General features: G+C 34.0%; 2 protein-coding genes across 8 annotated transcripts in view; both read right to left on the bottom strand.

Annotated features, from left to right (window-relative positions):
- Nucleotides 1-1,614, bottom strand: part of LOC138327669 (uncharacterized) — a 252,576-nt gene extending 250,962 nt beyond the window's left edge. The window contains exon 1 of one of the 2 annotated variants that reach the window (XM_069273959.1): nt 1,563-1,614. The gene's annotated coding sequence lies outside the window, so the exon portion shown is untranslated. The remainder of the gene's footprint in view (nt 1-1,562) is intronic. The other variant, XM_069273960.1, reaches the window with a different exon arrangement.
- The window catches only part of LOC138327667 (uncharacterized), a 293,971-nt gene that overhangs the window by 234,000 nt on the left and 43,160 nt on the right, over nt 1-16,811 (bottom strand). The window lies entirely within an intron of this gene.

Below are 16,811 nucleotides of genomic sequence, written 5' to 3'. Positions count from 1 at the left end.
ACTATAGACATTTTAGGTACCTTTGAAGGGCTTTCTGGGTCAGTTACATGTATTTCTTGTGATTAACAAATACACTAAGGAGGGGCCGTGATTTACATATTAAATTTATTCTTATTGATGCATGCAAACCAGGAGATCGTTTTCCACCTAGATTGTTATCTCAGTAACATATTATATGTAACCTTCTTTTGTAGGCAATATATCACCTGAAATTTGGCGGGGTTGTGTCTTTTACAACTACAAGCCTTTAGTATCCACATCTTGACATAACGTATTTGTAGTGCAATAAAAGCCATCATATAGTTGTGTTGTTTAAACATGTAACTGGGTAAAGCAAAGAGAAGTAATGCCATCGATAACCCTACATCTGGAGATCGCACGTCTTGGTCAGTAAATAACCCCCTTTTGGAATATACGAAGAAGCCAGGAGAGTGGACACAGGTTGTGTCATACACAGATATATAACGAACATCCGGGTACCAACGAAATTACATCATCATACATTTATACGCACAATTAGAAACAACAACTTATATGAACTCTGACAGGTTATTTGAAATACTACGCTATTACTATGAACCTTTTGTACAATGTAAACGTGGCAACTGCACCACATGGGATGGGATTCGAACTCATGACCCAGATTTGGAGGGCTTGTTTATTTGGATAGTAAACGGGATTACAAAACGAGACTTGAAATTAGAGTAGAAAACAAAACTCTACCAAAATGGTATTGAATAAAATATTAAAGTTTGAGAATATAACTAGATGTTCGCATAGTTATAAACATTCTCTGTTTTCAACGATATAGTCCAGCAAAGTAAAAAAAAAACAATGTTTATAACTCCTGCTGTTTTGGTAAATAACTGTTTTCTATAGGAGATTACATGGTTGTAATGAGAGACACGAGTTTCATACAATCTCATATGAAATGAGCGAAAATTCTAAAATGCTTTTTATCACATAACTTCATCAACCTCCATTTAGAAAAATTTTAACGTCAAAATGTGTTAAAGCAGAGACCGTCATTTTGTTACAATGTCATCAAATCCTGAGGACACGTCATTGTTTACTGACGTCAAGTAATGACATCACAATGAATTTCCAGCCAAAAACGCTTCATATTACACTAGTAACATATCAAATAGGCGAAGTCTCTAGATCTCAGGCTGATTATGTAATAAGATGAACGACAGTATTCCGTGTTAGTATATAACAATATTACGTGCAAACCTTCACTCTTTGAAGGAATCATCGATGTAAAACACACATGAAAAATGTAGTAAGATTATGAAGTGTCCAGGTACTTTTGTGCACATACCGTAGATCGCCCTTCTACATGTTCGTTATCATTAAGACCAAATGTTATGGTTTATTTCAAATAAAATCCAAATTTAACACGCACAGTGCTTGATATTCTGATAAATTAATAAAATGTATCTAGTATCACGCTGCATCATACAAATTTCATTTTAAGTATGCTATTTCAAATTGTATATCTAATATTCACAAGTACAAATTATAATAAAAAAAATATAAAAACAGAAAGAGTCATATCCTACCTTTAACACTTTGTGTGTGTATATCGGTCCGTCTATCAGCCACACTGCACGTCTATGTAAGTGTGCTCCTTGGGACAGAGCCTTGATGTACATCGATACAGCCGGAAGTGTGACTCTCAAACAGCATAGATTATTAATAGTATTTACGCCAATTTTAACTGTGTATACTTAGAAAAACTGAGAAACATGACATTTTCAACTGAATAAGAGGTTTTAATTGACTGGTCTTAGTATTGTTTCAATAAAATACATAAACCGTTGTCAAGTTAACGCCTGGAAACCGAAATCCGGACAGACGAAGTTTCAGTACATTTTTACAATGTGTGAATTATTATTTGAAGATTATTTCGTGACCATTTTAATGTTAAACCTTTATCAGCCTGATGGTCAATATATCGGTCTAGAGGATAGAAGGCGCTGATATCAAGGCTGTTTCGTTGTGTGGTATATAAATTGTCTTGTTATTTACTTTTCATCTTATGTTATTTTTGTTTATTTGTTTTGCTTTTTGTTTTTCGTCTGAAATAAATCATCATACTTTGAGGTTGTGAAATTCATTCAAAATTGAAAACTGAAAAACGAATATGGTGCTGGCACCGGTTACGTTATTCAAATGATCTAAGGAGGTGTTTTACGGTTTTAAAGTCTTTAAACGATGTCCATGTAAATTGTACTGAATAAAGAATAAGATGCTGGCACCGGATTCGTTATTCAAAATTGAATCCCAATAAACACAATTTATTGGGGTATTTAGGGTTTTTTTGACATTGTGAAATTATGTTTTAATTTGGGTTTTTTTTAATTGTTATTTATTCATTCATTTTTGAATAACAAATAAGGTGCTGCGACCGGATTCGAATCCCGAATTCCGAATCCGGTGCTTATATTAATCCCTATGAATTCCGCATGAATGTTCTAAACATCATTCCATAGTATATACCTAAATGTATGTGCAAAAAATTACCATCATACACCAAATTGTAAATGCGCTGAGATCCCGTGAAAATCATGAAGCTTTATAGGCACTCGTTACAACACAGCATTTACAACACAGCATTTATGCACCATTAGTTCTTGTTTATTTCTTAATTACTGATACCATTGTAAAAATGTAAAATAAAATAGCAGACCACAACTTAGCTTTATGGCCGGACCGTGTGTATTTATTCTTCTGCACTGAAGTGGAAAATATCATCACTTGTAGGCAGTAAATATATCGCAAAAATAAATTTTGAACACTTATTTGACTTTGTAAAATTAAACTCTATGTATTGTAAATATTGCAATTCTCAAAATGTTGGTAACTATTGGTGGTGAATAACATATTAAAAGCTCTTCTTGTTTCGTGAGTATGAAACTTACGACACATATAACTTGAACTATGTTGTGCTCTTGGGGCAAGATATGACCATTGTGACCTTGAATTCATGTCAACGTAATTCGATTATACGCGTATACATTTATACCATACATGAGCTCAGCTGATGTTTCAAAGGAATTGTGTTAATGTAAAATGATATTTCAGCATTTAGTTCAACATTTTACTACCGTGACCTTCAAGAGTGATTAAGGTCATACAACAAAATCTTATTTTGACATGCGGCAATCAGTCTTTGATGTAAAGATGTTCTACAACAATTGTACTCATGTAGCATATGTGACTTGTATGACCTTGACTATAATTTTAATTTTAATCTTAATTCATGCAGGCACACATGTATGCCATAGGTGTATGAAATATGAAATATATATAATCGAGTTTGATGACGTAACAGAGTCACAAAGTTTTGGCGTAAAACTGTTGTAGATATCTGTCCATGCTATGTCTATGCAAAATTCAGGCATGTATGTTAAGTATTGAAGGCGCTGAAATCTTGTGCATTTTTGGCGGGAAAACGACAAAATCGCAGTTTTCCAAGGTCTACATCTCCGCCATTTTGGTTCCGATGAACTTTTCATTATATATTTCTGAGAGCATGCCCTTTCAAATCTATCTTTCAAAACTTTTCTGTGGCAATTTTCGCTTTTGACATTTGTTTGACCCCGTAGCGAGCCCTTGACCTAATCTCTGATAACATGTGATGAACAAAAATCGCGCTATGTCACGATCTACCTTAAAGACAAAACGGGGACAACGTACAGCGAACGGTTATGAAGTAAGGAACGTTTAAAATTTGGTCGAAAAAAAGTAGATTTTTACGTCTGTGGCCTTGACCTTGAACATTTTTTATAAAAAAAATCGAACGTACGTTTCAAGATCTCATGTACCTACATAATGTGTCAAAAGCTGTGCGTCGTACTGTGTTTCGTTCGTGAGATATCCTGCTAACAAGATTTGTGGAAATAAGGGAAAAAAGTAATAATAACTCGATTTGATCGCGATCAAAACACGGGATTTCCACCTATATAATGATAAAAGTAATGTTAGCGAACAGACGATTGCTTTAATACTCTTTTCCTTCGCTTCAAGTCGATTGAATGTTAATAAAAAAGCGTTTCTTACGAAACTAGGCTGGTCCAACCGTAAACAGATTAAGGGGCAGAAGATTTCATAGAGAGGTGAATATATCGGAGCCTGCTGATTGGATATATAATGGGTACATCAGTTAATGGTTAATGTGCGGGTCGGGCAATACATGTAGATGTAAAATTTGTAAAGAATTTTGACGTGAATTTGTTTGGTTCTGTGGTTTTGTTTGTTTGTTTGATTGATTGATTAAATGTACGTCCTATTAATAGCTAGGTTCACGTAAGGAAGGCCTCCCATGCATGCGGTGTAGCTACACATGTACATGTACGTGTATTAACGCAAACATGGCGTTTGTGTACATTGTTCGTGTAGAACTTAAAACATCTCGAAATTACAGGTAACAACCAGCCAAATGAAACAAAAAGACCTTCGAAACGGCCCGTGTGTATACAAGATTGAGCCCAGGACAGAATTTTAACCCGACCGCTGATTGGCTGGCTAATTATGAATTTCAAAATTAAAGATGTTTTCTGTTTTTATTATGAATCACATGACGTTGAAATTAGTCATTTTCTGTATCTGAGATCATGCTCTTTAACATCCAATTCAAAACATTTCTCTTTGAAATTTCATAAATTACGGTAAAATTTACATTAAAAGGTGAACGAAATGCCATATTCAGAGGGCTATATTTCCGCCATTTTCAAATTCATTACTTTGAAATTAAAACTCTGTACAGAGAATGTGCCAATGTCTATATTTACAAACAATCAACACCTTACAATAAATGATAAAGGCGCTACGAGCTCACAAATTACTCAATTCACAAGTCACATGACTAAGACAGTCAATTATGATTGGGCAAATCTTATGTGACAGGAATATTAGGTACTAGATAGCTGGGCTCTGGTCAATTTCATAATTCTTGGAACAGAGTCATTTGCTTGTTATTGTCCCAGATACTCCTTAAGTTTATGTTGTTTTGTTAATTACATAAATTTAATTATATTTTATTGTAATATGCTTTCTAAAGATACTTATCAACATATGTTAATATGTTTTGGAGTTACTCAACAAATTACAAACAACTGGTTAAAAACAACAATTTTTACCCCTAATTCAGATGATAGATAGATCAATTAAAATAATTTTCTGAAATGAATAGGTACGCAGAGGATTTAAACTTGATACCGGTTGAGGTTGTACCCCTGGTAAATAAGGTTGTCCCTGAAATAAAAGTTATACCTATATATAAGATCTATCAATTAAACCAGAGGATTTAACTTGATACCGGCTGAGGTGCTATCCCTGGTAAATAAAGTTATCACTGGTAGAAAAAAAAATCTTAACCTGATACCGGTGGGGACGCCCCCGGTAAATAAGGTCCCCGGTAGGAAAATTGACTTCAAACCAGATGGGTCCGCCCCTGGTAAATAAGGTCACCCCTAAATGCATGGTAGAAGTCTACCTGCAATATTTCTAAAGCATAACCTGATACCAGATGGGTCATCCCTGGTAAAATTAAGGGTAGAAGTCTACCTATATAACAAGTATATTTGTAGTCATACGAGTAACTCCCAAGAAGCCACATGTTAGGTTATTTAGTCATAGTTTAGATTGTAGGGTTTTATTTGTAAATTTCATAGTAGGATTTAATTGCTTTTGGATTAGATAGATGTATCAGTAATAAAACAATTGGAATATAATCTTGCCTCATTGTATTGTGTGTAAATTGAAATAGAGTCACCGCTTTTGTATAAACAAGTTCTGTATATTTTACGGTATATTTAGTGATTAACACGTAACACTGTGCGCCTCAGTGGCGGCCTAATCTAACAGTATCCAAAGAACGATTATATATTAGTATTTTCAAAACGTGAAAACACATCTTTATTCAAAAATTTTGTCCTTATGCAGTCTTGTAAATGCAATCTATACCTTTAGTTTCATGGCCAAAAGGACGCAATTCGAGTTGTCTTCGTGACCGGGCGCGATCGTGTATTTAACTTTGATAACAGTATTTTGATGACAATATTTCTGCCATTTTTTATGATATGACCTTGAAACTCAAAACTGTTTTAGACAACGTTCCATAGTATATACCTACATGCTTACTTTGATGACAGTATTTTGATGGCAATATTTCTGCCATTTTGTATTATATGACCTTGAAACTCAAAACTGTTATAGACATCGTTCCATAGTATATACCTATATGAATGTGCGACAATTGGTCATTAAACACCAAATTGTAAATTCGCTGAGATCCCGTGACAATCATCCAAATGTATGTAACATATTAGTTCTTGTCTTTACGCTTCATGTATGGTAAGATGAGAGCTTTTGTGAAAAATGTGTAAAATGACCGACAAACTTGTCGATTTAGCTACCTACTGGGTCTAGACAGTGCCCATAATTGTGGTTTAGTTGATGTTGTCTGTTAAAGGTTTCTAAGTTTTGAAAGATTCTTTAAATTGCACTTTAATGGAACCGATGCAATAAAACCGACTGAATGGATCACTACATGTGTTGTCTCTGGACTTTCAAACTTCAAACTTTATTATTAGTCAAATTTCAAAAAAAAAAACTGTGTACAGAAACATATTTACAACATTCAACAAATGCAACATAGATAGAGGACAAATTACAATGTACATGTATAAATTTTTGTGAATCATACATGTGCATTGAACGGATCACTGCCTAAGATGGGGTAATAAGATATACTATATCTATAAATGAAACCTCAACATTTTGTGTGATTTATGTGAAATGAAGCCGCCACTTTTGTATAAACAAGTTCTGAATATATTTTATATGTGGTTATTAACACGTAACACTGCGCATCTCAGTAGCGGCCAGATCTAACAGCATTCAAACAACGATGTACATGTATATGTTAATATTATGAATTTTTTTGTCCTTATGCTATTCTATACCTTTGGTTTCAGTAACTAGTAAGTAAGTTAAATGATGGTCAAAAAGACGCAACTCGAGATGATCTTGGCGAACGGTCGCAATCGTATTTAACTTTGATGATCAAATTGCCAATTTCATGAGCCAATATCTCTGCCAATTTGTATGATATGACATTGAAACAAAAATGTTCTAAACATCGTTCCATAGTATATACCTAAATGTATGTGCAAAAAATTACCATCATACACCAAATTGTAAATGCGCTGAGATCCCGTGAAAATCATGAAGCTTTATAGGCACTCGTTACAACACAGCATTTACAACACAGCATTTATGCACCATTAGTTCTTGTTTATTTCTTAATTACTGATACCATTGTAAAAATGTAAAATAAAATAGCAGACCACAACTTAGCTTTATGGCCGGACCGTGTGTATTTATTCTTCTGCACTGAAGTGGAAAATATCATCACTTGTAGGCAGTAAATATATCGCAAAAATAAATTTTGAACACTTATTTGACTTTGTAAAATTAAACTCTATGTATTGTAAATATTGCAATTCTCAAAATGTTGGTAACTATTGGTGGTGAATAACATATTAAAAGCTCTTCTTGTTTCGTGAGTATGAAACTTACGACACATATAACTTGAACTATGTTGTGCTCTTGGGGCAAGATATGACCATTGTGACCTTGAATTCATGTCAACGTAATTCGATTATAAGCGTATACATTTATACCATACATGAGCTCAGCTGATGTTTCAAAGGAATTGTGTTAATGTAAAATGATATTTCAGCATTTAGTTCAACATTTTACTACCGTGACCTTCAAGAGTGATTAAGGTCATACAACAAAATCTTATTTTGACATGCGGCAATCAGTCTTTGATGTAAAGATGTTCTACAACAATTGTACTCATGTAGCATATGTGACTTGTATGACCTTTACTATAATTTTAATTTTAATCTTAATTCATGCAGGCACACATGTATGCCATAGGTGTATGAAATATGAAATATATATAATCGAGTTTGATGACGTAACAGAGTCACAAAGTTTTGGCGTAAAACTGTTGTAGATATTCAGGCATGTATGTTAAGTATTAAAGGCGCTGAAATCTTGTGCATTTTTGGCGGGAAAACGACAAAATCGCAGTTTTCCAAGGTCTACATCTCCGCCATTTTGGTTCCGATGAACTTTTCATTATATATTTCTGAGAGCATGCCCTTTCAAATCTATCTTTCAAAACTTTTCTGTGGCAATTTTCGCTTTTGACATTTGTTTGACCCCGTAGCGAGCCCTTGACCTAATCTCTGATAACATGTGATGAACAAAAATCGCGCTATGTCACGATCTACCTTAAAGACAAAACGGGGACAACGTACAGCGAACGGTTATGAAGTAAGGAACGTTTAAAATTTGGTCGAAAAAAAGTAGATTTTTACGTCTGTGGCCTTGACCTTGAACATTTTTTATAAAAAAAATCGAACGTACGTTTCAAGATCTCATGTACCTACATAATGTGTCAAAAGCTGTGCGTCGTACTGTGTTTCGTTCGTGAGATATCCTGCTAACAAGATTTGTGGAAATAAGGGAAAAAAGTAATAATAACTCGATTTGATCGCGATCAAAACACGGGATTTCCACCTATATAATGATAAAAGTAATGTTAGCGAACAGACGATTGCTTTAATACTCTTTTCCTTCGCTTCAAGTCGATTGAATGTTAATAAAAAAGCGTTTCTTACGAAACTAGGCTGGTCCAACCGTAAACAGATTAAGGGGCAGAAGATTTCATAGAGAGGTGAATATATCGGAGCCTGCTGATTGGATATATAATGGGTACATCAGTTAATGGTTAATGTGCGGGTCGGGCAATACATGTAGATGTAAAATTTGTAAAGAATTTTGACGTGAATTTGTTTGGTTCTGTGGTTTTGTTTGTTTGTTTGATTGATTGATTAAATGTACGTCCTATTAATAGCTAGGTTCACGTAAGGAAGGCCTCCCATGCATGCGGTGTAGCTACACATGTACATGTACGTGTATTAACGCAAACATGGCGTTTGTGTACATTGTTCGTGTAGAACTTAAAACATCTCGAAATTACAGGTAACAACCAGCCAAATGAAACAAAAAGACCTTCGAAACGGCCCGTGTGTATACAAGATTGAGCCCAGGACAGAATTTTAACCCGACCGCTGATTGGCTGGCTAATTATGAATTTCAAAATTAAAGATGTTTTCTGTTTTTATTATGAATCACATGACGTTGAAATTAGTCATTTTCTGTATCTGAGATCATGCTCTTTAACATCCAATTCAAAACATTTCTCTTTGAAATTTCATAAATTACGGTAAAATTTACATTAAAAGGTGAACGAAATGCCATATTCAGAGGGCTATATTTCCGCCATTTTCAAATTCATTACTTTGAAATTAAAACTCTGTACAGAGAATGTGCCAATGTCTATATTTACAAACAATCAACACCTTACAATAAATGATAAAGGCGCTACGAGCTCACAAATTACTCAATTCACAAGTCACATGACTAAGACAGTCAATTATGATTGGGCAAATCTTATGTGACAGGAATATTAGGTACTAGATAGCTGGGCTCTGGTCAATTTCATAATTCTTGGAACAGAGTCATTTGCTTGTTATTGTCCCAGATACTCCTTAAGTTTATGTTGTTTTGTTAATTACATAAATTTAATTATATTTTATTGTAATATGCTTTCTAAAGATACTTATCAACATATGTTAATATGTTTTGGAGTTACTCAACAAATTACAAACAACTGGTTACAAACAACAATTTTTACCCCTAATTCAGATGATAGATAGATCAATTAAAATAATTTTCTGAAATGAATAGGTACGCAGAGGATTTAAACTTGATACCGGTTGAGGTTGTACCCCTGGTAAATAAGGTTGTCCCTGAAATAAAAGTTATACCTATATATAAGATCTATCAATTAAACCAGAGGATTTAACTTGATACCGGCTGAGGTGCTATCCCAGGTAAATAAAGTTGTCCCTGGTAGAAAAAAATTCTTAACCTGATACCGGTGGGGACGCCCCCGGTAAATAAGGTCCCCGGTAGGAAAATTGACTTCAAACCAGATGGGTCCGCCCCTGGTAAATAAGGTCACCCCTAAATGCATGGTAGAAGTCTACCTGCAATATTTCTAAAGCATAACCTGATACCAGATGGGTCATCCCTGGTAAAATTAAGGGTAGAAGTCTACCTATATAACAAGTATATTTGTAGTCATACGAGTAACTCCCAAGAAGCCACATGTTAGGTTATTTAGTCATAGTTTAGATTGTAGGGTTTTATTTGTAAATTTCATAGTAGGATTTAATTGCTTTTGGATTAGATAGATGTATCAGTAATAAAACAATTGGAATATAATCTTGCCTCATTGTATTGTGTGTAAATATAAATAGAGTCACCGCTTTTGTATAAACAAGTTCTGTATATTTTACGGTATATTTAGTGATTAACACGTAACACTGTGCGCCTCAGTGGCGGCCTAATCTAACAGTATCCAAAGAACGATTATATATTAGTATTTTCAAAACGTGAAAACACATCTTTATTCAAAAATTTTGTCCTTATGCAGTCTTGTAAATGCAATCTATACCTTTAGTTTCATGGCCAAAAGGACGCAATTCGAGTTGTCTTCGTGACCGGGCGCGATCGTGTATTTAACTTTGATAACAGTATTTTGATGACAATATTTCTGCCATTTTTTATGATATGACCTTGAAACTCAAAACTGTTTTAGACAACGTTCCATAGTATATACCTACATGCTTACTTTGATGACAGTATTTTGATGGCAATATTTCTGCCATTTTGTATTATATGACCTTGAAACTCAAAACTGTTATAGACATCGTTCCATAGTATATACCTACATGAATGTGCGACAATTGGTCATTAAACACCAAATTGTAAATTCGCTGAGATCCCGTGACAATCATCCAAATGTATGTAACATATTAGTTCTTGTCTTTACGCTTCATGTATGGTAAGATGAGAGCTTTTGTGAAAAATGTGTAAAATGACCGACAAACTTGTCGATTTAGCTACCTACTGGGTCTAGACAGTGCCCATAATTGTGGTTTAGTTGATGTTGTCTGTTAAAGGTTTCTAAGTTTTGAAAGATTCTTTAAATTGCACTTTAATGGAACTGATGCAATAAAACCGACTGAATGGATCACTACATGTGTTGTCTCTGGACTTTCAAACTTCAAACTTTATTATTAGTCAAATTTCAAAAAAAAAAACTGTGTACAGAAACATATTTACAACATTCAACAAATGCAACATAGATAGAGGACAAATTACAATGTACATGTATAAATTTTTGTGAATCATACATGTGCATTGAACGGATCACTGCCTAAGATGGGGTAATAAGATATACTATATCTATAAATGAAACCTCAACATTTTGTGTGATTTATGTGAAATGAAGCCGCCACTTTTGTATAAACAAGTTCTGAATATATTTTATATGTGGTTATTAACACGTAACACTGCGCATCTCAGTAGCGGCCAGATCTAACAGCATTCAAACAACGATGTACATGTATATGTTAATATTATGAATTTTTTTGTCCTTATGCTATTCTATACCTTTGGTTTCAGTAACTAGTAAGTAAGTTAAATGATGGTCAAAAAGACGCAACTCGAGATGATCTTGGCGAACGGTCGCAATCGTATTTAACTTTGATGATCAAATTGCCAATTTCATGAGCCAATATCTCTGCCAATTTGTATGATATGACATTGAAACAAAAATGTTCTAAACATCGTTCCATAGTATATACCTAAATGTATGTGCAAAAAATTACCATCATACACCAAATTGTAAATGCGCTGAGATCCCGTGAAAATCATGAAGCTTTATAGGCACTCGTTACAACACAGCATTTACAACACAGCATTTATGCACCATTAGTTCTTGTTTATTTCTTAATTACTGATACCATTGTAAAAATGTAAAATAAAATAGCAGACCACAACTTAGCTTTATGGCCGGACCGTGTGTATTTATTCTTCTGCACTGAAGTGGAAAATATCATCACTTGTAGGCAGTAAATATATCGCAAAAATAAATTTTGAACACTTATTTGACTTTGTAAAATTAAACTCTATGTATTGTAAATATTGCAATTCTCAAAATGTTGGTAACTATTGGTGGTGAATAACATATTAAAAGCTCTTCTTGTTTCGTGAGTATGAAACTTACGACACATATAACTTGAACTATGTTGTGCTCTTGGGGCAAGATATGACCATTGTGACCTTGAATTCATGTCAACGTAATTCGATTATAAGCGTATACATTTATACCATACATGAGCTCAGCTGATGTTTCAAAGGAATTGTGTTAATGTAAAATGATATTTCAGCATTTAGTTCAACATTTTACTACCGTGACCTTCAAGAGTGATTAAGGTCATACAACAAAATCTTATTTTGACATGCGGCAATCAGTCTTTGATGTAAAGATGTTCTACAACAATTGTACTCATGTAGCATATGTGACTTGTATGACCTTTACTATAATTTTAATTTTAATCTTAATTCATGCAGGCACACATGTATGCCATAGGTGTATGAAATATGAAATATATATAATCGAGTTTGATGACGTAACAGAGTCACAAAGTTTTGGCGTAAAACTGTTGTAGATATTCAGGCATGTATGTTAAGTATTAAAGGCGCTGAAATCTTGTGCATTTTTGGCGGGAAAACGACAAAATCGCAGTTTTCCAAGGTCTACATCTCCGCCATTTTGGTTCCGATGAACTTTTCATTATATATTTCTGAGAGCATGCCCTTTCAAATCTATCTTTCAAAACTTTTTCTGTGGCAATTTTCGCTTTTGACATTTGTTTGACCCCGTAGCGAGCCCTTGACCTAATCTCTGATAACATGTGATGAACAAAAATCGCGCTATGTCACGATCTACCTTAAAGACAAAACGGGGACAACGTACAGCGAACGGTTATGAAGTAAGGAACGTTTAAAATTTGGTCGAAAAAAAAGTAGATTTTTACGTCTGTGGCCTTGACCTTGAACATTTTTTATAAAAAAAATCGAACGTACGTTTCAAGATCTCATGTACCTACATAATGTGTCAAAAGCTGAGCGTCGTACTGTGTTTCGTTCGTGAGATATCCTGCTAACAAGATTTGTGGAAATAAGGGAAAAAAGTAATAATAACTCGATTTGATCGCGATCAAAACACGGGATTTCCACCTATATAATGATAAAAGTAATGTTAGCGAACAGACGATTGCTTTAATACTCTTTTCCTTCGCTTCAAGTCGATTGAATGTTAATAAAAAAGCGTTTCTTACGAAACTAGGCTGGTCCAACCGTAAACAGATTAAGGGGCAGAAGATTTCATAGAGAGGTGAATATATCGGAGCCTGCTGATTGGATATATAATGGGTACATCAGTTAATGGTTAATGTGCGGGTCGGGCAATACATGTAGATGTAAAATTTGTAAAGAATTTTGACGTGAATTTGTTTGGTTCTGTGGTTTTGTTTGTTTGTTTGATTGATTGATTAAATGTACGTCCTATTAATAGCTAGGTTCACGTAAGGAAGGCCTCCCATGCATGCGGTGTAGCTACACATGTACATGTACGTGTATTAACGCAAACATGGCGTTTGTGTACATTGTTTCGTGTAGAACTTAAAACATCTCGAAATTACAGGTAACAACCAGCCAAATGAAACAAAAAGACCTTCGAAACGGCCCGTGTGTATACAAGATTGAGCCCAGGACAGAATTTTAACCCGACCGCTGATTGGCTGGCTAATTATGAATTTCAAAATTAAAGATGTTTTCTGTTTTTATTATGAATCACATGACGTTGAAATTAGTCATTTTCTGTATCTGAGATCATGCTCTTTAACATCCAATTCAAAACATTTCTCTTTGAAATTTCATAAATTACGGTAAAATTTACATTAAAAGGTGAACGAAATGCCATATTCAGAGGGCTATATTTCCGCCATTTTCAAATTCATTACTTTGAAATTAAAACTCTGTACAGAGAATGTGCCAATGTCTATATTTACAAACAATCAACACCTTACAATAAATGATAAAGGCGCTACGAGCTCACAAATTACTCAATTCACAAGTCACATGACTAAGACAGTCAATTATGATTGGGCAAATCTTATGTGACAGGAATATTAGGTACTAGATAGCTGGGCTCTGGTCAATTTCATAATTCTTGGAACAGAGTCATTTGCTTGTTATTGTCCCAGATACTCCTTAAGTTTATGTTGTTTTGTTAATTACATAAATTTAATTATATTTTATTGTAATATGCTTTCTAAAGATACTTATCAACATATGTTAATATGTTTTGGAGTTACTCAACAAATTACAAACAACTGGTTAAAAACAACAATTTTTACCCCTAATTCAGATGATAGATAGATCAATTAAAATAATTTTCTGAAATGAATAGGTACGCAGAGGATTTAAACTTGATACCGGTTGAGGTTGTACCCCTGGTAAATAAGGTTGTCCCTGAAATAAAAGTTATACCTATATATAAGATCTATCAATTAAACCAGAGGATTTAACTTGATACCGGCTGAGGTGCTATCCCAGGTAAATAAAGTTGTCCCTGGTAGAAAAAAATTCTTAACCTGATACCGGTGGGGACGCCCCCGGTAAATAAGGTCCCCGGTAGGAAAATTGACTTCAAACCAGATGGGTCCGCCCCTGGTAAATAAGGTCACCCCTAAATGCATGGTAGAAGTCTACCTGCAATATTTCTAAAGCATAACCTGATACCAGATGGGTCATCCCTGGTAAAATTAAGGGTAGAAGTCTACCTATATAACAAGTATATTTGTAGTCATACGAGTAACTCCCAAGAAGCCACATGTTAGGTTATTTAGTCATAGTTTAGATTGTAGGGTTTTATTTGTAAATTTCATAGTAGGATTTAATTGCTTTTGGATTAGATAGATGTATCAGTAATAAAACAATTGGAATATAATCTTGCCTCATTGTATTGTGTGTAAATATAAATAGAGTCACCGCTTTTGTATAAACAAGTTCTGTATATTTTACGGTATATTTAGTGATTAACACGTAACACTGTGCGCCTCAGTGGCGGCCTAATCTAACAGTATCCAAAGAACGATTATATATTAGTATTTTCAAAACGTGAAAACACATCTTTATTCAAAAATTTTGTCCTTATGCAGTCTTGTAAATGCAATCTATACCTTTAGTTTCATGGCCAAAAGGACGCAATTCGAGTTGTCTTCGTGACCGGGCGCGATCGTGTATTTAACTTTGATAACAGTATTTTGATGACAATATTTCTGCCATTTTTTATGATATGACCTTCAAACTCAAAACTGTTTTAGACAACGTTCCATAGTATATACCTACATGCTTACTTTGATGACAGTATTTTGATGGCAATATTTCTGCCATTTTGTATTATATGACCTTGAAACTCAAAACTGTTATAGACATCGTTCCATAGTATATACCTACATGAATGTGCGACAATTGGTCATTAAACACCAAATTGTAAATTCGCTGAGATCCCGTGACAATCATCCAAATGTATGTAACATATTAGTTCTTGTCTTTACGCTTCATGTATGGTAAGATGAGAGCTTTTGTGAAAAATGTGTAAAATGACCGACAAACTTGTCGATTTAGCTACCTACTGGGTCTAGACAGTGCCCATAATTGTGGTTTAGTTGATGTTGTCTGTTAAAGGTTTCTAAGTTTTGAAAGATTCTTTAAATTGCACTTTAATGGAACTGATGCAATAAAACCGACTGAATGGATCACTACATGTGTTGTCTCTGGACTTTCAAACTTCAAACTTTATTATTAGTCAAATTTCAAAAAAAAAAAAACTGTGTACAGAAACATATTTACAACATTCAACAAATGCAACATAGATAGAGGACAAATTACAATGTACATGTATAAATTTTTGTGAATCATACATGTGCATTGAACGGATCACTGCCTAAGATGGGGTAATAAGATATACTATATCTATAAATGAAACCTCAACATTTTGTGTGATTTATGTGAAATGAAGCCGCCACTTTTGTATAAACAAGTTCTGAATATATTTTATATGTGGTTATTAACACGTAACACTGCGCATCTCAGTAGCGGCCAGATCTAACAGCATTCAAACAACGATGTACATGTATATGTTAATATTATGAAATTTTTTGTCCTTATGCAATTCTATACCTTTGGTTTCAGTAACTAGTAAGTAAGTTAAATGATGGTCAAAAAGACGCAACTCGAGATGATCTTGGCGAACGGTCGCAATCGTATTTAACTTTGATGATCAAATTGCCAATTTCATGAGCCAATATCTCTGCCAATTTGTATGATATGACATTGAAACAAAAATGTTCTAAACATCGTTCCATAGTATATACCTAAATGTATGTGCAAAAAATTACCATCATACACCAAATTGTAAATGCGCTGAGATCCGTGAAAATCATGAAGCTTTATAGGCACTCGTTACAACACAGCATTTACAACACAGCATTTATGCACCATTAGTTCTTGTTTATTTCTTAATTACTGATACCATTGTAAAAAATGTAAAATAAAATAGCAGACCACAACTTAGCTTTATGGCCGGACCGTGTGTATTTATTCTTCTGCACTGAAGTGGAAAATATCATCACTTGTAGGCAGTAAATATATCGCAAAAATAAATTTTGAACACTTATTTGACTTTGTAAAATTAAACTCTATGTATTGTAAATATTGCAATTCTCAAAATGTTGGTAACTATT

Source organism: Argopecten irradians, chromosome 7 (assembly GCF_041381155.1).
Source record: "Argopecten irradians isolate NY chromosome 7, Ai_NY, whole genome shotgun sequence".
Classification (NCBI taxonomy): Eukaryota; Metazoa; Mollusca; class Bivalvia; order Pectinida; family Pectinidae; genus Argopecten; species Argopecten irradians.
Note: the sequence above shows the minus strand (reverse complement) of the source record. Positions and strands in the feature narration are given on the sequence as shown.